The sequence below is a fragment of the Macaca thibetana genome, chromosome 7 (genome assembly GCF_024542745.1).
Source record: "Macaca thibetana thibetana isolate TM-01 chromosome 7, ASM2454274v1, whole genome shotgun sequence".
NCBI classification, from domain to species: Eukaryota; Metazoa; Chordata; class Mammalia; order Primates; family Cercopithecidae; genus Macaca; species Macaca thibetana.
In genome coordinates, this window is record NC_065584.1 from 44,294,261 (window position 1) to 44,317,145 (window position 22,885).

At 39.9% G+C, this 22,885-nt stretch overlaps 1 protein-coding gene, 1 non-coding gene and 1 pseudogene across 8 annotated transcripts in view; 1 reads left to right on the forward strand and 2 right to left on the reverse strand.

The window, feature by feature from the left end:
• Positions 1–22,885, forward strand: part of PPP2R5E (protein phosphatase 2 regulatory subunit B'epsilon) — a 174,884-nt gene that overhangs the window by 58,943 nt on the left and 93,056 nt on the right. The window lies entirely within an intron of this gene.
• Positions 5,789–5,930, reverse strand: LOC126960439 (small Cajal body-specific RNA 20). The gene has a single exon (XR_007727986.1). It is a non-coding gene; the product is annotated as a small Cajal body-specific RNA 20 (non-coding RNA).
• On the reverse strand, positions 7,342–7,429 carry LOC126960227 (uncharacterized; annotated as a pseudogene).

Sequence of the window (22,885 nt, forward strand, 5' to 3'; positions counted from 1 at the left end):
TGTAAATTTAAAAGATGTTATTGGCTTATATGTTGTTATTGTGAATTACTAAAATATTAGGCCGTAAAAATCTTAACTTTGTGGTGCCCTGATAGTGTTTTTTAAATCTCTCCGTATCTTTTGCTAGCTTAAGAAAATTGGGAAGGACTTTGAAAATATACTTGGCCCAGACTTAGAATTTATTGTGTCTGACCTTCCTGATCTTTTGAGTAGGTTCGGAATACTTCTCTTTGGTTTGGATTATAATTTTATTTCTTGTGGTTCCAAAAGTTATCTGTAACAGCCTCGTTTTTGTCATTGCCTCATTCTTAAGAAGCTGCTTTTTTTGCTTTTGGTTATTTGTGGGGGTTTGACACAGTGTATGCTTAAGATAGATGAAAAAAATATTAATAATAGTGTTCATGTGAGCAAGTTCTTTCTGAAAAAGGAAATGCTTAGACGTCCTTGGTGCACTTCTTTATGCTTGATACTATTCTTTGTGTGTGTGTGTGTGTGTGTGTGTGTGTGTGTGTGTGTGTGTCGGGGGGCGGGGGGAGAGAGAGAGACAGAGAGAGAGAGGTGGATCATATCTATTCTGATGCCTTCAGTTTCCCTTCTCAGGCTTTTTAGTCTGTATCTCCAGGCTAGAATTTTCTCCAGTCCAGACTTGTATTTCTAGCTACTGCTCGGTCCCTTTCACAGGTTTTCTCCCTTTAGGGAGTGGCCCCATCATCTCCGTCGTGGCCTGAGCTTCATTGCTTTGGGCCCTGAGTGTCTCTGCTTCTAACGGCTTGGGAGTTGCTGTTTTTTTTTTTTTTTTTTTTTTTTGGCGGACTCTCACTCTATCGCCAGGCTGGAGTGCAGTGGTGTGATCTCGGCTCACTGCAACCTCCGCCTCCCCAGTTCAAGCGATTCTCCTGCCTCCGCCCCCCGCTACAGGCGCGCGCCACCACACCCGGCCAATTTTTGCATTTTTTTTTTTTTTTTTTTTGAGACGGAGTCTGGCTCTGTCGCCCAGGCTGGAGTGCAGTGGCCGGATCTCAGCTCACTGCAAGCTCCGCCTCCCGGGTTTACGCCATTCTCCTGCCTCAGCCTCCCGAGTAGCTGGGACTACAGGCGCCCGCCACTGCGCCCGGCTAGTTTTTTGTATTTTTTTTAATAGAGACGGGGTTTCACCGCGTTAGCCAGGATGGTCTCGATCTCCTGACCTCGTGATCCGCCCGTCTCGGCCTCCCAAAGTGCTGGGATTACAGGCTTGAGCCACCGCGCCCGGCCAAATTTTTGCATTTTTAGTAGAAACAGGGTTTCACCATGTTGGCCAGGCTGGTGTCGAACCCCTGACCTCATGATCCACCCGCCTCGGCCTCCCAAAGTGCTGGGATTACAGGTGTGAACCACCGCGGCTGGCCTCGGGAGCTTTTTGAGTTTGTGCTGCTCTCTCCTTCCCCGATCTCGGCTCTGCTCTTTCCTTTCTTCCTGTCGTGGGAGTGTCAATAGGTCTCTGTCTGTAGCGTGGCCCTTGTGGACCCACCTTTGGGAGCTGCCTCCAGGAGCTGGTAGTGTGCTTCCTTGGCCCTCACAGCAGAAATGGAAGCTCTCGGATCTGAACCTGCCCAGCTTCTCTATAGTGGCGCCCTCTTACCTCCTCCAGGTTCACTGCCTGCCATGAATGTGCTGTGTACGTGCACCTACCTCTCTGTGCCCTTTCTGCACGGGCTATTTATTCTCTTGACTGGGAGAGCCCTTCTTCCTCTTGTGATTCTGGCCAACTTCTTTTTGCTCTCTCAAGAGTTGGCTCATATATCACTACCTCTTTGAGGGAGAACTAGGTATCTCCTCGTCATTCCCACTGAGAGCCTTAATCTCCTATAGTACTTACCACACTGATGTCATAATTAGGCAAATATCTATCTTTATGTCTGCGAGTGCATTCTATTTAAAATTGTGATCCCCCTCTCCCCATGTTCCTTTCCTTGCTCTGCTTATTTTTTCTCTTGTACTTGTCCCTTTTCAATATACTGTATGATTTTTTAAAAAAACTTCATTTATATTTTAAAAGTACAGACGAGATCTTGCTATGTTGCCCAGGCTGGTCTTGAACTCCTGGGCTCAGGCAATCTGCCTGCCTCAGCCTCCCAAAGTTCTAGGATGACAGGTGTGAGCCACTGGGCCTGGCCTGTATTATGTTCTTATTTGTAATGTTTATTATCTGTACATCCTGCCCGAGCGTAAACTCCAGCAGGACAGTGATCTTTGTCAGTTTTGTTCCCTGCAGTATTGTCGGTACCTAGAACAGTGTCTGAGCCCTGGAAAATGCTTAAACTATTGAAGGAACGTGTACTTGTATGTCGAGGGCCCAGCTTGCAGTAGGCACTGCGTAAATTAAACTGATGATGAACAGTTTATTCTGTTAGATTTTCTAGCGGGTGTCTGGCTATGCCCTGTTTTGGTACTTAAAAGTAAATATAATTAAACACTTTTTAAGATTTTTATGCATTCAGATAAAATGTTTTGTTAACAGTCTGGTTTACTCTATTTATTAGTTTCAGATGTCCCAGTCAGCCAGATGTGTTTCATGCCTTCTCGTATTACCCCCCTTTATTGTGTAAACCAAAACCCAACAACTAAATAAATAAATATTTCCCCAAAGGTCGTGTTTTCAGAATACCATCTAAATAGAGGCTAAAATCACGCATGACCCATGGCAACAGTTTGTTGTTGTTGGTTTTTTTTTTTTTTCCGAGACTGAGTCTTGCTCTGTCACCCAGTCTGGAATGCAGTGGCGCGATCTCGGCTCACTGCAACCTCCGCCTCCTGGGTTCAAGCAATTCTTGTGCCTCAGCCTCCTGAGTAGCTGAGATTACAGGCATGCGCCACCACGCCTGACTAATTTTGTATTTTTAGTAGAGACGGGGTTTCACCATGTTGGCCAGGCTTGAACTCCTGACCTCAGGTGATCTGCCCACCTCAGCCTCCCAAAGTGCTGGGATTACAGCCATGAGTCACAGTGCTCGGCCTCCATGCCACCAGTTTTCAAACCTTTTTGCTCATATAGGCTTGAAAGAATTTTGTAAAACAATGTATTTTTTGTATTGATTCTGAAAAGTTTTTTTTTCTACATGTTTACATAGTTGCATAGCATGTAATTTCTAGGATATTTTAAAATGTTGACATTTAATAATTAAACTGTTTCATTACTTTTATTTATGTATTTAATGATACTTGTGGACAGCAATTTGTTTCCTACCATCATCTTCTAAAAAATTGAATGAATTCTTTAACTGTTTGCTTGTTGAAGTTGTATTTCCATTGTACTCCAGAATTTTGTCAGAAAAAAAATATTTGTAGACTGGAAAGTCTTATTAACTGTTAACCCTCTCATACTTCTCATACTTTAAAAATATATCATTTTAAAATAAAAAAAGTTAAAATGTCTTGTGACCATGAGGCTCTAAATGTTAATTGAATTCAGAAGTAAACAGAATTTGCCATTGCCATTATCACATAATTCAAACTAATATAAAGGTATTATGTTTTGATAAATGATTGTTAAAAATATTAAATAGTTATTGGAAATGTATCTCGATGAAATGCATAGGACTGTGGCTTTTTTTTTTTTTTAAATTAAAGAAATGAGCTCTTCATACATGGGTGAATATTGATTATTGCCAGAATGGGGATTTAGCATCAATTTCTTTTTTTTTTTTTTTGAGATGTGTCTTCCTCTGTTGCCCAGGCTGGAGTGCAGTGGCATGATCTCGGCTCACTGCAACCTCCGCCCCCTGGGTTCAAGCAATTCCCCTGTCTCAAGCTGAGATTACAGGTATCCACTACCACGCCCAGCTAATTTTTAAATTTTAAGTAGAGGTGGCGTTTCAGCATGTTGGCCAGCTGGTCTCGAACTCTTGACCTCAGGTGATTCATCTGCCTCAGCCTCTCAAAGTGTTGGGATTACAGGTGTGAGCCACCATACCCGGCCAATTCTATTTCATACTCTTCTTTTTTTTTATCGTGATAAAGCACTGACAAATCCTAATTATATAAGTAAGAGATAGGAATGGGAAGTGTTCTGTTATTGCAGCATCACTCAATCCTTTGAACTATTTCTGAGTTTTGTGTCAAAAATCAATCTATCACCAAAAATTATTTTTGGTAACAACTGGTTAGATCCTCCTTCAGTATTGTTGAAAGCAGATAAACTACTAGATTTGCAAAAGAATTTGTTTTCCAGTTGTTATTTTCTTAACACTCAAACTGACCCTTTGTTTGGTGACAGAGAATGGAAGTGAGCTGTGCTAAGGTTTGGGACCAGTGAGCAGGTGTGTTTCTCTTTTAATGTGAGAGAAGGAAGATTTTGAAAGTGAAGCTGAAAAAGGAGAATTTGCAGTGCCATCACAGACAAGATTTCAGGCTGGTGGTTTTAGGATGGAATACATAAAAAAAATGGAGTCTTTGGCCAGGCACAGTGGCTTATGCCTGTAATCCCAGCACTTTGAGAGGCTGAGAAAGGAGGATCGCTTGAGGCTAGGAGTTTGAGACCAGCCTGTGCAAGAAAATGAGACCCTGTGTCTGCCAAAAATAAAAAAAAAAAGCAGGGCGTGGTGGCTTGTACCTGTAGTCCCAGCTTCTTGGGTGGTTGAGGTGGGAGGATCCCTTGAGCTCAGGAGTTCGAGGCTGCATTGAACTATGATCACTGTACTGCACTTCAGCCTGGGTAACAGAGTGAGACCCCACCTGTTTTTTTTTGAGACTGGGTCTCGCTCTGTTGCCTAGGCTGGAGTGCAGTGGCATGATCTTGGCTCACTGCAGCCTCTGCCTCCCAGATTCAAGCAATTTTCCCACCTCCGCCTCCCGAGTAGCTGGGATTATAGGCATACCAACACACCTGGCTAATTTTTGTAGTTTAGTAGAGATGGGGTTTCACCACGTTGGCCAGGCTGGTTCCGAACTCCTGACCTCCCATGATCCACCCTCCTTGGCCTCCCAAAGTGCTGGGATTACACAGGCATGAACCACTGCACCATGAACCACTGCACCTGGCCGAGACCCCAACTCTTAAGAAAAAGAACATTGAGACTGTGGAAATGGATTTCCTTAAAATTATCTGTGTAGTAAGATTGGTAAAAGGTTGGTAATTGTTGATCCTGGGTGATGAGTATGTGAAGGTTTATTATACTGTCCTTTCTACTTTTGAGTATATTTTAATATTTATGTTACAAAAAGGAAAAACAAAGCAAAAATTCTTTGTGGAAAGTTTCACTATGTATGCATTCAAATTTGAGTAGTGACCTTTGGCGCCACTAACACCATTAGTCTGAGTGTTAACAAAATAAGGCATTCTTTTAGGTTGAACTAGATGAAATTTCCAATATTTGACCATCTTGATGTATAAAATTGGCACTTGCATATGGTTTAACCTAATTTTTTATTGCATATATTGGTTCTTCCCTCTCCATCAGTTTCATTTCACTAACTGGGACTCAACTTGATGGCTCAGGGAGAATTTTTTTTTAGGTTCTCCCATTCTCAGAGATATCCTTTTCAGTTAAGATTTGTTGAAAAGAGTTTTAGTTTGTTGTCAGTATGGTGTTAGGTGCTATATAGACTGAATTAAACAGGCAGCCACTTCTTAACCCTGAAGAGTTAAGTTATGTTTTGTTCAGTGTCTATTCTAAGTGTGGACAAACAAATCAGTTCATTTAGCAAGGGCCAAGTGAACGGAACTAGAATGTTTGGGGACAGGCAGGTGAAGCTTTCACCTGAATGGTACCTGAGAAGTTGGCTTTATTTATTTATTTATTTTTACTATAAATGTGTGAGGTAGGAAAACAAGGCTGCCCAGCTCATGGCAGTTCTGAGGATGATCCTTGAGGGCTGATGTCGGCCTCCAGTCTTCGCTGAGGAGAAAAGCACCCTCCCTCCCCCACCCACAGCACCATGGGACAGAGGCCCTGGAAGTTGGCTTTATATAGAAGTTAATCTTCCAAAGACCTCGGAGTGTATCTCTGTGTGTTTTCATCTTTATTGTGAAACCTGGAAATAACAGACTGGAGATAGGTATTGTTCTTAATGATTTTTTTCTTTCTTTTTTTTTTGAAACAGTCTCTCACTCTGTCACCCATGGTTTAGTGCAGTGGCATGATCTCAGCTCACTACAACCTCCTTCTCCTGGATTCAAGCATTTCTCATGCCTCAGACTCTCAAGTAGCTGGAACTACAGGTGTGGACCACCATACCTGGCTAATTTTGTTTTTGTATTTTTAGTACAAGATGGGGTTTCTCCATATTGGCCAGGCTGCTTTTGAACTCCTGGCCTCAAGTGATCTGCCCGCCTCAGGCTCCCAAAATGCTGAGATTACAGGCATGAGCCACTGTACCTGGCCAATTTTTTCTTTATTGGGAAGGAGATTGGCATCTAGAGAAGTTAAGTGACTTAATCTCCTCTCAGGGTAAGTCAGCATTGGAGCCAGGTTCTCATGGTTTCTCAGTATGTACTTCATATCCTAGATCAGTGGTTCTCAAAGCATGCTTTGGGGATCCCCAGAGGTTCCTGAGACCTTTTCAGGGGTCTGTGAGGTCAAAACTAATTTTATAGTAATACTAAGACATGATATGTTTTTCCCTCTCTCATGAATATACTGTGTTTTCCAGAATCTACATTACCTGTACCGTTGCAAGAAATTGAAGCAAAAGTGGGTTTTGGGAATCCAGTTGCTTTATATTAAGCCAGACATTAAAGAGATGTATAAAAGTGTAACCTGGTGCCACTTTTCTCACTCATTTTTTTGAGGAAAATGTAGTTTAAAAAAAATTTACAATTGTATTGAAATGAATTAATACATATTAAAATTTTTCCCATTTTAAATTTTAAAGTGGTAAATGTTGGTAGATATAATCCATATTTTTAAAAAGTTCTTTGAGATCCTCAATAATTGTGAAACTAAAAGTTTCAATGAGACCTCTGGGTTTCAGTTTCATCATTCTCAAAAAGAGGCCAGATGTTAGGTTGTAGAGGACCACAAGTTGTCATTCGATGTGTCCCAAGTCATTTGAAAATAGTCTGTTTTCAGTTCTACAGGATAGATATCCACATCATAAAAACCTTTATTCAATTTGCCCTTCTTTGGTTTCCTTATATGTAGTTTCAGCAGGTAACCAAGTATTAACTGAAGCTAAGCTGTGTCATTTTTATTTCCCCATTTGAAGTGGGAAAGCAACCTCAAGTGAATATTTGAAGGATCTCCAAGCTGAATTGTTTGTCCATGTTTTGCATAAGAGCAATGTCAGTTGGATTTCATTGTTTCTTTCATGGATTTTTGGATTTGTAGTTTCAGTATACATTTAAATATTATATATATATATATATATATTTAAATTTTTTTCTCTTAAAAGGGGCCATGCTAATCCTCTCTGTATCATTCCAATTTTAGTATATGTGCTGCTTCAGTGTATGGTTTTTTTTTTTTTTTTTTTTTTTTTTTTTGAGACGGAGTCTCGCTCTGTCGCCCAGGCTGGAGCGCAGTGGCGCCATCTCGGCTCACTGCAAGCTCCGCCTCCCGGGTTCACGCTATTCTCCTGCCTCAGCCTCCCAGTAGCTGGGACTACAGGCGCCCGCCACCACACCCCGCTAATTTTTTGTATTTTTAGTAGAGACGGGGTTTCACCGTGTTAGCCAGGATGGTCTCGATCTCCTGACCTCGTGATCCGCCCGCCTCGGCCTCCCCAAAGTGCTGGGATTACAGGCGTGAGCCACCGCGCCCGGCCCAGTGTAATGTTTTTATTATTTTTTTTTTTTTTTTTTTTTTTTTTGAGACGGAGTCTCGCTCTGTCGCCCAAGCTGGAGTGCAGTGGCGCGATCCTGGCTCACTGAAAGCTCCGCCTCCCGGGTTCACGCCATTCTCCTGCCTCAGCCTCCCGAGTAGCTGGGACTACAGGCGCGATCCTGGCTCACTGAAAGCTCCGCCTCCCGGGTTCACGCCATTCTCCTGCCTCAGCCTCCCGAGTAGTGCTACAGGCGCCCGCCACCGCGCCCCGGCTTTTTTTGTACAGTAGCGGGGTTTCACCGTGGCCGATCCCTGACCTTGTGATCCGCCCGCCTCGGCCCCCAAAGTGTATGTTTTTGAGCCACCGCGCCCGGCCCAAGAGCTTTTTCAGTAGGATTCTGTATTGTATAGATAAGAGACCCTTAACGTTATGGCTGCCTTATACTTTTCTTTGAAAAGGTTTAAGAACCTTTCTTAAAATTAATATTTGCATTTATTTGGCAATTAAGTTTTATAGGTAATGGATCTAATTTATTTTTCCCTTTTTTTTCTTATTTCCTCTTCCCCTCTCCTTCCCATCTCCTTTCTCCATTACTGCTTTTTTTCTCTCCTTCCCTCCCCTCTTTTAATTGCCAATATGACCTTGGGTGAAATACTTAGTCTCTATGTATCTTGGATTCTCCATTTGTAATGTGTGATGTTGTGAAATAATTTCTGTAAACCACATAGAACATTGCCTGGCTCATTATCAAGGCTCAGTAAATGTTAGCTGCAATTTTTGTTGTTGTTATCATTAAAGCAGGTTGGCAGTTCCTGGAATGTATTGAGTACTCAATAAATGGTGGTTATTTATATTATTTAATATTACCATTTTGCACATTTGCTTTTAGATGGTCTATTGTGTTTGGCTGAGGCAGATGTGTAGTAGGTGTAGTAGTAGTATTATATGCTATCTTGATTTTTTAATGATAATGGGTTTCTTTTTTATGAAATGGTGCAGATGCTGATACTCCATGGCTGTAATCCAAATATTTAGTAGGTATTGTGGCCTTTATAAGCATACTCCCGAGAACAGCCCATGAATTGAATGGGAGGTGTGGAGATTTGGTCCTTGTAAATCACCGTTTAGAAATGGAGATGTATTGGATTCATATTTCGTGTGTAGTAAAGTCATAAAACAGACTGTACTACTTTACAGTCTAAGTGATTCATCTTGTTCTTAGTTTTCAGCTGTTAGTGGACACTAGTCAGGTATAATAAAGCAACTTCTTATTCAGTTAAGTTTGTGTTAAATATATGATCTTATTTGTGAATGTCATGAATAAGTAATTTATAGATTATTTTATGATTACTAATTGTTAATGGATCTAAAGGCTCTTAAAATTCTAAGGATAGAAGAACAGTGACCACCAGTAGTATGAGTTCTGTGTGCTGGTAATACACCTACATAGTAGGGCATTGAGTGCCTAAGAACTGCTAACCATTGATTGATTAATATAACTATTACTTGGGTGGATAGTAGAGTCTGATTTAGAAGTCAGAGTATGGTATGTGATATTTGAACTGATTCAGCAGGGATTTGAAGTCTGCTTATTAAAGGATATGTTGTTAATAATATAAACTTTAGTGGAAGGAGGAGTGGTCTTTTTGTAGCCTATAGGATATGTACTTGAATATGGTCTCTGTTACTGAAATATATGTAATTTTGAGCAAATCCTTTATCTTTGGTGAATTTGGGTTTTTCAGTTGCAAAGTAAGTATCAAACCTAGCCAGTCTAGCTCACTGGGTTGGTAGGGTCATTACATGAAATAACTCATTTTGATCCAGTGTTGTACCTTCCACGAGAACAACAACAACAACAACAAAAAGCAAAAGGGGGGGAAAAAAGAAGAAATAATACATTTTGAGAATGCTTGAAAACCTTGAGCATTATACAGGTTTAAGTTAGCATTCTTCCTACTTTCAAATGTGAGGGCATCGTTTGTGGAATATTCTGACTCCAGCTTGTGTTAATGCTTTTACTTTTTTTGTTGTGGTTTAGGTTTATCAATGACATATACAAGATTTGAGTATCATAATCCTCTATTTTTATGGCCATTAATTGAAATGAAGAATGTGTATATTCAAGTTTGAATATATAGACATGCATACAATAGCAGTGCTGTTCATGACACTGTAGTTAAGCATTTGTCAGAGTTTCCACTGTAAACTTCCCTTTGAATGTTTTTTCATTTTAGCTTGGCTTTCCTGTGGGTTAAAATTATAGGGCCTGAATATTTTTGGATGGAAACTTTCTCCTTCTTTTTAATAGGGAATGAATGCATGCTATTAAAAAAAACTATCTTTTCTTACATTTTTAAAACATTTTATCATAAAAGTTTTAAAAGCCACTTCTAGGCAGCTTTTTTCTTTAAATTATTGTGTTAAATGTTGTGACTTCATCCCTATAAACAGTTTTTCTTTACCTTTGTAGTTTTTCCTCTAAAAATTGTCAGTCTTCGATGTATTATCTAAATGAGAGATTATAAATAATTTTTGTAAACTAATTGTAAGATATAAAAAACAGTCATATATTGATAAAAATATATGGATACCCATCCCAAGTTAAGAAAAAGTAAACTGCCTAGAATTTATAAGATTCCTTAGACTTTCCTCACTAAAATTGTTCATTGGTCTTTGATTTAAGTATTTGTAAAGTGTGTTGGAAACAGGCCAGGACTTAGACTGCCCCTTTATATCCAGGACACCCCCTTCTACTGGGTGTCATGTGGTACGTGTGTTCTGGTTTCACGTGACCGGATTGGGTGGCTCCGTGATCCAAGACCATCCAATCTATAGGCAAGGCATAATGTGGCCCAGAGCTTCTACCCAACAGAGATGAGAGTGAAATGGTGTTCCAGCAGAACCTTTCTCTAGGGAAGTTTGAATTTGAGAAAGAATTGTCGAAGGCAGGAATAGATGCTGAAAGACCCAAGAAAAAGAAGCAAAGAAGTGATAAACTATGTTGATAGGGCAGGGAGGGTGAGGTGTGGGTTGATCTGCCTTGATCATCGCTTAAATTACTGTTGATCATTCACTTATATTACTGTTGTCAGGGCCACCTCCATGTCTCATGTCTCTCAGCAACATTGGACACTTGTCCAATTTTGTGGAAATTTTCCTTGTGGAAACATGTTCTTCTTTGGCTTCTGTGACCCTGCTCAGGTTTTCCTTTTGCCTCTGGCTGTTTCTTCTCATTCTTTTAGCTGGCTCTTCCTCCTCTACTCAACTTGTAAGTGTTGGGTTTGTTCAGAGCTCCTTCTGCTTCACTTTTTGCACCCTTGCCATAGGTGAGTTCATCTGTCCTATTAAGTGGCTTTAAGGCCACTTATATATTACCATTTATATATGGTTGGTGCCCCCATTTCTTTTCTTACTTTTTTTCCTCCCAAATATGACATTCCTTTTGCTTTTCTTATTTTATTTTATTTTTTTTTTGAGATGGGGTCTCACTGTCTTGCCCAGGCTGGAGTGCAGTGGTGCAGTTGTGGTTCACTGCAGCCTCAACCTCCCTGGGTTAAAGCCATCCTCCCATCTCAGTCTCCCAAGTAACAGGAGCATGCCACCACGCCCAGCTGAGGTGCCCACATTTCTATCCCCACCTCACCCTTTTCAGACTTTGGTCTTGTATATACAATACATCTCCAGGTATATGTCTTATAAACATCTCTAATGTAACACATTGTCAGTGAAACACTTGATTTCCCCTACCAAACTATTTCTTCCCTCTTTTACCTGCTGACTCCGCTGTTCACCCAGGTGCTCAAACCAGACAACCCGGCTCCCACCCACTGAACGTGGAGAAGTGGGGCAAGTGCCATGAGTCACCTTTGACCCCTCTCTGTCTTAGTCACTTTTCACCTGTGTACTCTCCCCCCAGAGTAGTTTCTATCAGCAAGCACAATTGATTTCTACCAATTCTTTCTACAGTAAATTATCTCTAATTTGTCCATTTTGTCTCCAGTCCTTATCATGATTCTGTAACAGTTGCCTCCTGTGTAGCTGTAGTCTCCTAACTGGTGTCCCTGTTTCTTATCTTGCCTCTTTTCCATTCATTCAACTCATAGTGACCAGAGTGATCTTTTTAACAATACAAAGCATATTCATATTTCTCCCTCAGGTTTTAATAATATAAACCATATGTGTACTCCAACTTTAATACTATCATGATTCTTTACTGAATCTGGAATTAAATCCAGGTTCCTTCTCTTTACCTTTCACTATTTTCTTTTCACCTTGGCTTTTCTATTGCACTTTTCCCGAAATCACTAATTAGAATTTAATGTTAAAGTCAAATGCATGTGGTTTAAAACTCCCAAGTTTCTAAAAACTTTAACAGACTTGATTTTCTCTCTCCATCTCATCCCCCTTTCCTGTTACTCTTTTTCATTTAATAAAATCCACACCAAAACCAAATTACAATTAGCCCTGTCCCAGCCTCTTGAGTCTGATTGCATCAGACATTTCTCAGACTTCCTAGAGAGCTGTTTTGGTTGTTTCATTAGCATTTAGAGGCATTTCTTTAAAATTACAGAAGGTTTTACTCTTGTATATCTTTAGTACACTGTTAGCACTGGAAAATGTCTCAGAGCTTTACTTCGTTTTTGCGGGCACTTCATCTTGGTTCTCTGTCTCTTTCTATGCTGAGTTTTCTGCCTCATTGTTGAGTTTATCTTGTCTCTAGCTGCCCCATGGTTCCATTTTTAATCTTCTATTCTTAGTTTTCCACTTACTAAGTCATTGAGCTATTTGTTCCTTTGATTTCAACTTACACCTTTATGGGAAAACTCTGGAATCTCTACCGTTTAATTTAGCCCCTTGTTTCCAGTTCTATTTCCAGTCTTTTTCTCCTTTGGAGTTACCTCACATTCCATTGTTGCCACTACAGTTCATGAACTTCCTTGACTAACTTCTCTGTCTGATTATTTCATTTTTACCGACAGTATCATCATTCTCCCAATCTGGAAACATTAGTAATCTTTGACTGTCTTTCTTTTCTGTTATATCTAATGTAATTTTAAAAATCCCTTTGTTTCTTACCTTTTGGTATCTCAGTCTTCTTTTTTTTCTGTTCTTCCACGGCCATCAGCTTCGTATAAGCCCTCACAACTCTTCATGCTTGGTTCGATGACATTGTTTTTGGCTAATTTGATTGCCTCCCATCAACTCCCCCCCCCCCCCAACCCTTCTCATTATGTTTGCTCCTGTCCAACATTTCTGTGTGGTCAGCCACATGAAACCCAGGTTACCCTGCAGTTTGTAAAGTCCTTGCTGGCCAGGTATGTCCTCATTCCTCCCTCTCGTTTCCCACTCTTTCTAGTCACCTGTCTTCTATGCCCTAGACATGCGTCTCTTATAATTTCTTCCGTAATGTGCTCACTCTCACCTCCATGCTGTTCTTGCCTAAAATATCTTCTAGCTTTCCTTTGTTTATTCCTTGTTTTATTCATGCTTCTTTTTGGTCCCATCACTAGCTGAAAGCAGTTCAACCTAACTGACTTTCTTCTTGACCTTAGGCTGTGCTGGTGATAATACAGGTTTGAACTCTCAGTTAGACTCCAAATCGTATGCGAGTTCAACAAATGTTAGGTGTTCAGAACAAAATGAAACGACCAAACCTCTGTGTCATTACATTTTCCTGAACAGTAAATGAAATCCAAACAAAGAAGGTTGAAGTCTTTTTTTTTTTTTTTTTTTTGAGACGGAGTAAATGAAATCCAAACAAAGAAGGTTGAAGTCTTAAAGTAAGCCAGCTTTAGTGCAAAGGAGAAGGCTGGAAGGTTACAGAAGGCTTCGAATCATCTTTTGAGAGACTTAACACTAATGTGAAGGGGTTCTTTATTTTATTTTATTTTTTGAGATGGAGATTCACTCTTGTCGCCCAGGCTGGAGTGCAATGGTGTGATCTCAGCTCACTGCAACGTCCACCTCCTGGATTCAACCAGTTCTCCTGCCTCAGCCTCCCGAGTAGCTGGGATTACAGGTGCCCGTCACCATGCCTGACTGATTTTTGTAGTTTTAGTAGAGATGGGGTTTCACCATGTTGGCCAGGTTGGTCTCGAACATCTGACCTCAGGTGATCCACCTTCCTTGGCCTCCCACAATGCTGGGATGACAGGCACGAGCCACTGTGCCCAGCCTGAGAGGGCTTTTAAATATTAACAGAAATAACAGGCCAACTGGAGAATCTTTCTAACCCTTGGTAGTTGCATTTTGCTTGGTGCAAAGAGGAGATAGATGACAGAATGCTTGTCTGCCTCAATCTATGTTAAGGAGTCTGTTAGGAAGATTAACCCTTCCAGATGGTCCTCCAGTGTGTGTTGTAGGTGTTAGATGAAAACAAAAATGATCAGTAGTGAGAAGCCAGCTCTCATTAGTCTTTAGCAGAGGTGGGATAGTGTACAGGTACCAGGTTGTGAAGGTCTGAAGCTCAGCAGGGCCCGCTTTCCAGCTGTGTGATGGTGGGCAAGTTACTAAATATCTTTGGGTCAATTTTTTATATGTAAAAATAAGGTTGGTAATACCTACCTCACAGCGTTGTAGAGAAGGTTAAAGGAGTTAATACATGTAAACTCGTTAGAACAGTGGCTGCCACAGAGTAAGTGCTTACTAAGTCTTTACTATTATGTATACATGATATGACTGGGAAAAGATGACTCATTCAAGATTTTCAGAAAGAACTATTTATTGTGAAACAGGAAATGGCTCTTTAGAATGTGTTATCTTTTTCTAATACTTGACCTGTCTTCAGTGACTCTTGTTTATTTTGGATTATTCATTCATTAATTAACAAGTATATTTTGACATTGTTTATAGTCAAGATCCTAAAAGAGTATACTGTCTGTAGGAGATCATGGTATTTTCAATAGAGGATAGATTCTGAAAAATTGTGAGAGTTGTATGAATGAGGTTCTTCTGGCCCATCTGGGTCTATGAACAATCTAGACATAAGACATCTGGTTTTATCAGAAATTTGAAACATACACATTTTTATGTGTACTCTCCATTCCCAAAGAGAGCCTGGTGCGTGTTTTTGCAGATTTATGTAATATGAGAGTTTCTGGAATCTAGATGAATGTCATTCAGAGTGGTCTCTCTTGAACTTGCCCCACTTGGTTTTTTTCAAAGAAGTGTTGTCATCTGCATGCTATGCTTGTCTTTGGACTTCAGGGTGGTGTAAGAAATGGCTCAGAAGCTATTGCTTGGTCACTTTTGTAATATCAGGGTGCATTAATGGTACAAGCAAGCGATGTGAATTGTCAAAATTTCAGAATTAGACATTTTCTCTTTTTATTAGGATGCTTTAATTTTTTTTTTTTTTTTGTAGAGACGGGGGTCTTTCTGTGTTGATCTTCCCACCTCAGCCTCCCAAAGTGCTGGGATTATAGGTGTGAGCCATTGTGCTCAGCCACTTTTTTTTTTTTTTTTTTTTTAAATCTGTTGATAAAGGCTTGCTTTATGATCCTGTGAAAGTAGATTAGATGTCAGTAGAGTCTTCAGATAATTTGCTTGTTTTATGCTGGAAATTCCTATTAAAATTATGCAATTGGATGAAGCCATTTTGTTATTGTTACTATGAAATGTTTTTTAATAATATAAATATGTTCTTCCTAGAGATAATCCCTTAACCCTTTAGCAGACAGGATAATCAACCACCACATTATCAGAGGGCAAGTCAGGTTTTTGTTTTTTTTTTTTAAAGTATGGAAAAGTTGTGAGTGCAGAGTGTGATTGTGGAATACTGTGTGCCTTGGGAGTTGGAAGTGGGCTATAAGTAGGGAGGTAGGAGGCCGGACGCAGGGGCTCACGCTTGTAATCCCAGCACTTTGGGAGGTCCAGGCGGCAGGATCCCTTGAGCCCAGCAGTTCAAGACCACCGTGGGTAACATAGTGAAACACTATGTTTACAAAAACTACAAAAATTAGCTAGGTGTGGTGGTGCATGCCTGTAGTCCCAGCCACTTGGGAGGCTGAAGTGGGAGGATTGCTTCAGCCAGTGAGGTTGAGGCTACAGTGTGCTGTGACTGTGCCACTGCACTCTGGCGTGGGTGACAGAGTGAGACCTTGTCTCAAAAAAAGTAGGGGTGGTGGGGAGGTAGGAGATGAAGAGGACAAAAATCATTGTTTATGCTTTATAATCCTACTGCCACATTTGTCTGTCCAAATAAGTGGAGCGGAAGTATTTCATTTTGGTGTAAAATTATTCCTTCTGGTTCTTTGTAGTGAAGTTGTTTCTACACGTTAGCCATTGACCCAGAATAATAAAACTGAATATAATCCAGCCTCGGTTCTCTTATAGGTAAAATGGGAATATTAACATGTGTTAGGCAGGATTTTTGTAAGATTTTAATGAGAGGACATAATGAAGGACCTAAGCTGGAGGTCCATTTCCTTGCCAGGTGCTTTATTCTTTTCTGTCTCTCAACTTGGTCCATGAGATGTAGATACTTTAATTGTATTTTTTGCTGTTATTAATATGTGCAAATCTTGCTTCCACCTGGACTGTGCTTTTTTTGAGAGTAGATCCATTTGTTTTCATTCTTTACAATATATGCTCTTATAATATCTTCTTGTACCTTTTTTTGTAATGTAAAATGTTTTAACTTTTACATTTATCTATATGGTCATTTAATTAGGGTTTCTCTCCATTTGGTCTGTAAGCTTCATGAAGGCTAAGAACATGAAGTTTGGTTTTGCTTAATAATGTATATTTATAGCCTAGACTAGTGCATGGAATGTAAAAAGTCTTCTGTAAATATTTGTGGAATGAGTGAATGAATGATTGGGTTAAACATGGTAGATTCTAAACAAATTCGTGTTGTGGGAAGGTTGAAATCACCTATCATATCCCTTCCAGACTTAGTCTGAACCCTTCTAGGAGGCAATTAAAAGTTTGCAAAATTTTAGTTAAGACCTTAGATCTCTAAATAACAGAGTGTGTGGGGAAAAGAAAGGTTTATAAATACTTTGAAGTGGTTTAGTATTTTATGTTATTTTAGTGGGGGGTTAATACTGTTTATTTTGAATATGTTGTAAAGAACTCTAAGTGTTAAGTTACTATTATTACTTTTAGTATGTATAAGTATTAATATTTGTGAGTATGATACTAATTTAAAATGTTGACTCCAAGGACAAAGCTGTCAAACATTGCTTGCTTATTTCCTTTGCACACTTAGCATAAACCTGATTATATAAGAGGAAGCCTTGATGTGTGAGACCCAAGTGTGTCCTTATTTTGGCAGTGCTCATCCAGATTGTTGCAGTCTTCATAAATTCTTGCTTCTCTGTCCCAAATGCTCTGTTTGTCATTCATTCTTCCATCCAAATGTTAACTCTCTTCACCCTTCAGTATTTTGACATGTTGACGATGCATGTACTGACAGCTGACTCATTTCACCTATTGAGTCAGCATCTTACCTTTCCTCTAATCAAGTTACAACTTTATTTGAAGTTATTTCACTGGGTATTAGTAGGTCAAGCTCAATATTATTTTCTTCAAATATGCTTTACACAACCAGACATACCAAAAAGGGAGGGGAGATCTATATGTATCAACAATTTATATTGTTCATTTTTGAAAAAAAACCACAAAAACCTGGCATTGTGTTTTACACAATGCCTAGAATATGGAAAATATTCAATAAACATTCTATGTCTCAAACACTTGAGCTATCACTGTGACAGAGCTACTGTTTCTAGGCTCATTTTGTAAAAGATACTAAAGCTCCAGTGGTGCTTTTTAACAACAACATTAATTGAGCAGCTAAAGTTTACTGACCACCAAATGTGTCCCAGATACTTCTATGTGTTTTTATTTTTATGTACTCACTTAATGCTTAAGTAAAGTCTGTGGGGTAAATGCTGTTATTATCCCCTCATTTATAGATGAGGAGACTAAGGGCCAGAGACTCACCTAAGCTTTCCCAGCTAGGAAATGGCAAAGCTGACCTTGGACTCCAGGCAGTCTAACTCTGTAGCCCATCGTCTTAGCTGTCACACTATACTGCCCAAAATTGCCCAGCTGGAGCCTGATTGGAACCCAGGTCCCTCGATTTCAAAGTCCGGGTGTGTGTGACCCTAAGGACAACCTCAATCATCTGGAAGAATGCAGAATGGGCTTACATTTTTCTTTCAAGTTCCCAATTATGCTGAAAGAAATTGAATTCATTTGACATCTTAAACATTTCTGTGATGTTTTTCCAGAATTATAACTGACAGACTTTTGAGATAGTGGACCTAGTTGCCGAGCTTAGTTTTAACTTTATTATACTTATTAAGGCCAACTCTTATTTCTCATATGTGATCTGGCTCCTTGAGTGGAAGATAGAGTTATATAATATGTTTCTGAAAGGGAAAGTAATTTTCAGTATAATCTGAAGAGAAAATGTTTGTACTACCCCGTGGCACGTTTAGCTAAACTCTGGGTTGCAATATTAGACATAGAATGCTGAATTATATCAAGATTGAGAAAAAGACTGTGCTTAGAATTGCACTGTAGGCATGCATATCTTTAGGTTTCAGTGACTGTCTTACCCTTGGAGATGGATGTTTTGTGGCCAGGAAACCAGCAGCATAGAAGGAACATGTTGTAAATAGTGTTTTTTCTTTTTGTTGAGATGGAGTCTCGCTCTGTTGCCCAGGCTGGAGTGCAGTGGCCCGATCTCGGCTCACTGCAAACTCCACCTCCCGGTTCACGCCATTTTCCTGCCTCAGCTTCTCGAGTAGCTGGGACTACAGGCGCCCACCACCACGCCCGGCTAATTTTTTGTGGTTTTAGTAGAGAAGGGGCTTCACTGTGTTAGCCAAGTTGGTCTCAATCTCCTAACCTCGTGATCTGCCCGCCTCGGCCTCTCAAAGTGCTGGGATTACAGGCGTGAGCCATCGCACCCGGCCAATAGTCTTTTTAAATACTTTTCTGTTCCGAAAGTGTTAAGCTGCCCAGACATGTTTGCTGTCCTTTTTAAACTCTCTGCATTACTATTCTCCAAGTTTTTATTTTGGAGTCATATACTCAAAACTGTACATAACCGTATACACACATACATACATAAGTACACACTTGGAAGTTTCTCCGTCTTTATTGTTTTATGCTTGAATAATTTTGCTTTTATACACACTAGGAAATGAAGCTTTGAAATGGGTTTCATGTCTCTTGGCATGGTATTTCAGATTTGAATTTTGGTTTTCCTCAACTCTTTTATGTGGGCTTACATTTGTATTTAACTATAATAATTAAGTAGTGTCCTTTGTATGAAGCATGGGAGAGCTTCACAATTAGGGACTGTGTACTACATGCCTGTGTACTCCATGCCATCCCTGGATTTTACTGCCGAGATTATGACTTTAATTATAAATGTACACTCTGTATTACTCTTGGGATTAGAAGCTATTCCACTGTACTCAGTCCTGTGTCAGTCTCAGGAGCTTAAGCTCTCATACTTTAAAACTCCCAACAGAGGTTCAAAAATAGCATCTCTAAGCTGGCATTGCAACATTGGATTAACTCTTGCTGTTGTTGTTTTTTGTTTTTTGCTTTTTTTTTTGTATTTTTAAAACTTTTTTTTAAGTTTCATGGTGACTTTGATCAACTATAAATTATGAATTAACAGATAAGTGGACTGTTAAAATAGCTGCAGGTTCATTTTATTCTGAAATAATTGGCGTTGACGTTAATCTTCAAAACAAATGGAAAGTAGATAGGCCATTTTATCCTTGAAATGCTTGAAAATAGTGTCTTCTTTTATTGCCATTTTTTTTGGCTGGGTTTGGAAGAGGGGAGGTCAATTGAATGTTACGTGCTTGCTGAAAATCTTTAGTTCCATTAACTTATTTCCTTACCTTATAAGCATGGCATAAATAGAAAATAATCTTTTTTCTTGAAGATTTTTGTTTCTCATACTTCTGAACCTGACTGAAAATTGGGCTTCAGTGATGCTGACTCTCAGGCACATCCTGGAAGTTTGTTCCATAATTCCTTTTTATCAAATTATGCTTTTATGATTTGCTCCTTGTCTTAAAAGACAAGTGCAGAAGAGAAGACAAGTTATGGTTATTTCAGAGTTCTAAATAGACGGCCTTTGTTTAATTCAAGTTTGATATTACTAGAATAAAATTTTAACAAAAAATTAATGTTTCTTAAAAAAAATTTTTTTTTGAAACGGGGTCTTATTGTGTCACCTAGGCTGTAGTGCAGTGGTGTGATCATGGCTCACTGCAACTTCTGCCTCCTGGGCTCAAGCCATCCTCCAACCTCAGCCTCCTAAGTAGCTGAGACTGCAGGCCTGGCTAATCTTTTGTTAGTTGTTTTTTTGTTTGTTTGTTTGTTTTTTTGGTAGAGATGGAGTTTTACCATGTTGCCCAGGTTGGTCTCGAACTCTTTGACTCAAGCGATCCTTCTGCCTCAGCCTTCCAAAGTGCTGGGATTATAGGCGTGAGCCACCATGCCCGGTCAAAAATTTAATGTTTCTAGAAACACTTCAGAATACATTTAAAAAATTGTTTAAAAATAATTTTGAAGATGTGCCAGAAAAAGCAAATATAAGTATTTCTGCACAGAAGATAGTTTTAATAAGTTATGAAATAGGAAATCGATTCCATACAGTATTTATAGATACTTGATAAATATTTGTCAAATGAATGATGACTTTTTTGTGGAAAGCACTTTCCACCCTAGAAGTGATTTTTCATTTAATCTTTACTCAACCCCGTGAAGTACATTTTCTTTTTCTTCTTTTTTTTTTTTTGAGGCAGAGTCTCTGTCACCCAGGATGGAGTGCAGTGGCACAATTTCAGCTCACTGCAACCCTTGCCTCCCAGGTTTGAGTGATTCTCCTGCCTCAGCCTCCCAAGTAGTTGGGACTACAGGCACACGCCACCACGCCTGGCTAATTTTTATGTTTTTAGTAAAGATAGGGTCTCACCATGTTGGCCAGGCTGGTCTCGAACTCCTGACCTCAGGTAATCTGCCCGCCTTGGCCTTCCAAAGTGCTGGGATTACAGGCGTGAGCCACCGAACCCAGCCAAAGTATATTTTCTTAATTTTACATGCAAGGAAACTAATGCTCAGAGAAGTAAGTGGCTTCTCCATTGTCAGTAAACAGGAAAAGTGTGATTCTAATTCAGAACCAGATTCCAGGCCAAAGTCTTCACCGTGTCTCACAAGACCCAGGATGATCTTCTGCAGCCGCTTGTCCTTTCTTCTGTCCTTTTCTTCCCCACTTTCCACTCCAGCTCCAGCCACATTCACTTCTTTGCTGATCGTCCGATTCACCAGCATGCGCCTTCTTCCTGCCAGAGTACCTTGCACTTGCCATTTCCCGCCTTGGACCCTCTTCCCCAGACAGCCTCGGCTGACTACCCCACTTCCTTCAAGTATTTGCTCAAATGTCATCTTCCAGGTGAACACTCTGTTTAACATTGTACCCTTCAACCCCAGTGTGCCTAGTCCCCCTTGCCCTGCACACTATTACTCCCCCTAGTATACACATTATACCATGATTATTATTTTTAGTTTCTATTATTTGCCTCTTCCTGCTAGAATGTAAAGCTCAGGACTTTTGTCTCCTCTTCGTTATATTATCACAGTAGTCCCTGGCTGTTGGTGGGTGTTCAATGAATATTTGGCGAATCAGTGAATGATAGAGTGAGTGAATGAAGAGAGGAGCCCATGCCCTTTGCACTAGACCTTCCCATTTTTCATTTATAAATGATAAATGACAAATTTTTCAGGTTATTTTGCTATAGAGGGCATTTCCAAATTATACTACTTAATGTTGTATACTCATCTTCATTTTGAATTTTTTTCCCTATTTTTCTCTTATCCTTGAATATAAACCATTCTGTTTATTTTAAAAAGTCAATTCCGAGTTTTAAATAAGTTGTTAAAAAAAATGAGACATTACCTTACTGGATATTAATAGGGGAACATAGTTCAGGGAACTGAGGAACTGTGCATTTTTTTTTTTTTTTTTTAGTTAGGTTCTTTCAGATAAGCTGGCTTGTTTCACTCCTTATATTCATACATATTGGGTCATTAAAAACCATCTTGCCTGTAATCCCAGCACTTTGGGAGGCCGAGGTGGGCGATCACGAGGCCAGGAGTTTGAGATCATCCTGGCCAACATGGTTAAACCCCGTCTCTACTAAAAGATACAAAAAATTAGCCGGGTGTGATGGCGCACGCCTGTAGTCCCAGCTACTCAGGAGACTGAGGCAGGAGACTCTCTTGAACCCAGGAGGCAGAGGTTGCAGTGAGCAGAGATGGTGCCATTGCCTCTAGCCTGGGTGACAGGGAGAGACTCTGACTCAAAAAAAAAACAAAAACAAAAAAAAGTCTAGTTTTTTTTTTTTTTTTTTCCTGAGACGGAGTTTCGCTCTTGTTGTCCAGGCTGGAGTGCAATGGCGCCATCTTGGCTCACTGCAACCTTCGCCTCCCGGGTTCAAGCGATTCTCCTGCCTCAGCCTCCTGAGTAGATGAGATTACAGGCATGCGCCACCACACCCGGCTAATTTTGTATTTTTAGTAGAGATGGGGTTTTTTCATGTTGGTCAGGCTGGTCTCGAACTCCCGACTTAAGGTGATCTGCCCACCTCGGCCTCTCAAAGTGCTGGGATTACAGGCATGAGCCACCGTGCCTGGCCATAAAACCATCTTAGTTTTAAAATTTGCATTTCATGACTTGATATTATTAATATACTAGGAAATAATTTATTTTATTAAATGCATTATATCAAGCCTTTTCCTTTATTCTTTAGTCTAATCTTATTTCTAGAGGAATAAACTTATAATTTAAAAATGAAAACATGGGGAAATAAGATGCAATATGTAGAATTTACTTACTCAACTAACATTATGTACCTACTATATTCTAAAACGCCCGCTACGAACAGTTTATTAAAACGTGCAAGGAAGGTATAGTGCTAGTTAAAAAAAAAGTTGCAGTATAATGTAGCAAGTGCTTGAACGGAGGTATGTGCAGTTTCATGGGAATTTTGTGTTAAGAGTTTTAAGGACTCACATGGCTGCTGTTCCTTCACAATTGCAGAACGTGTGATTTATCCTCTCAGCTTTTATGATGATCTAAATACAGTTGAAGGCCCGGAGA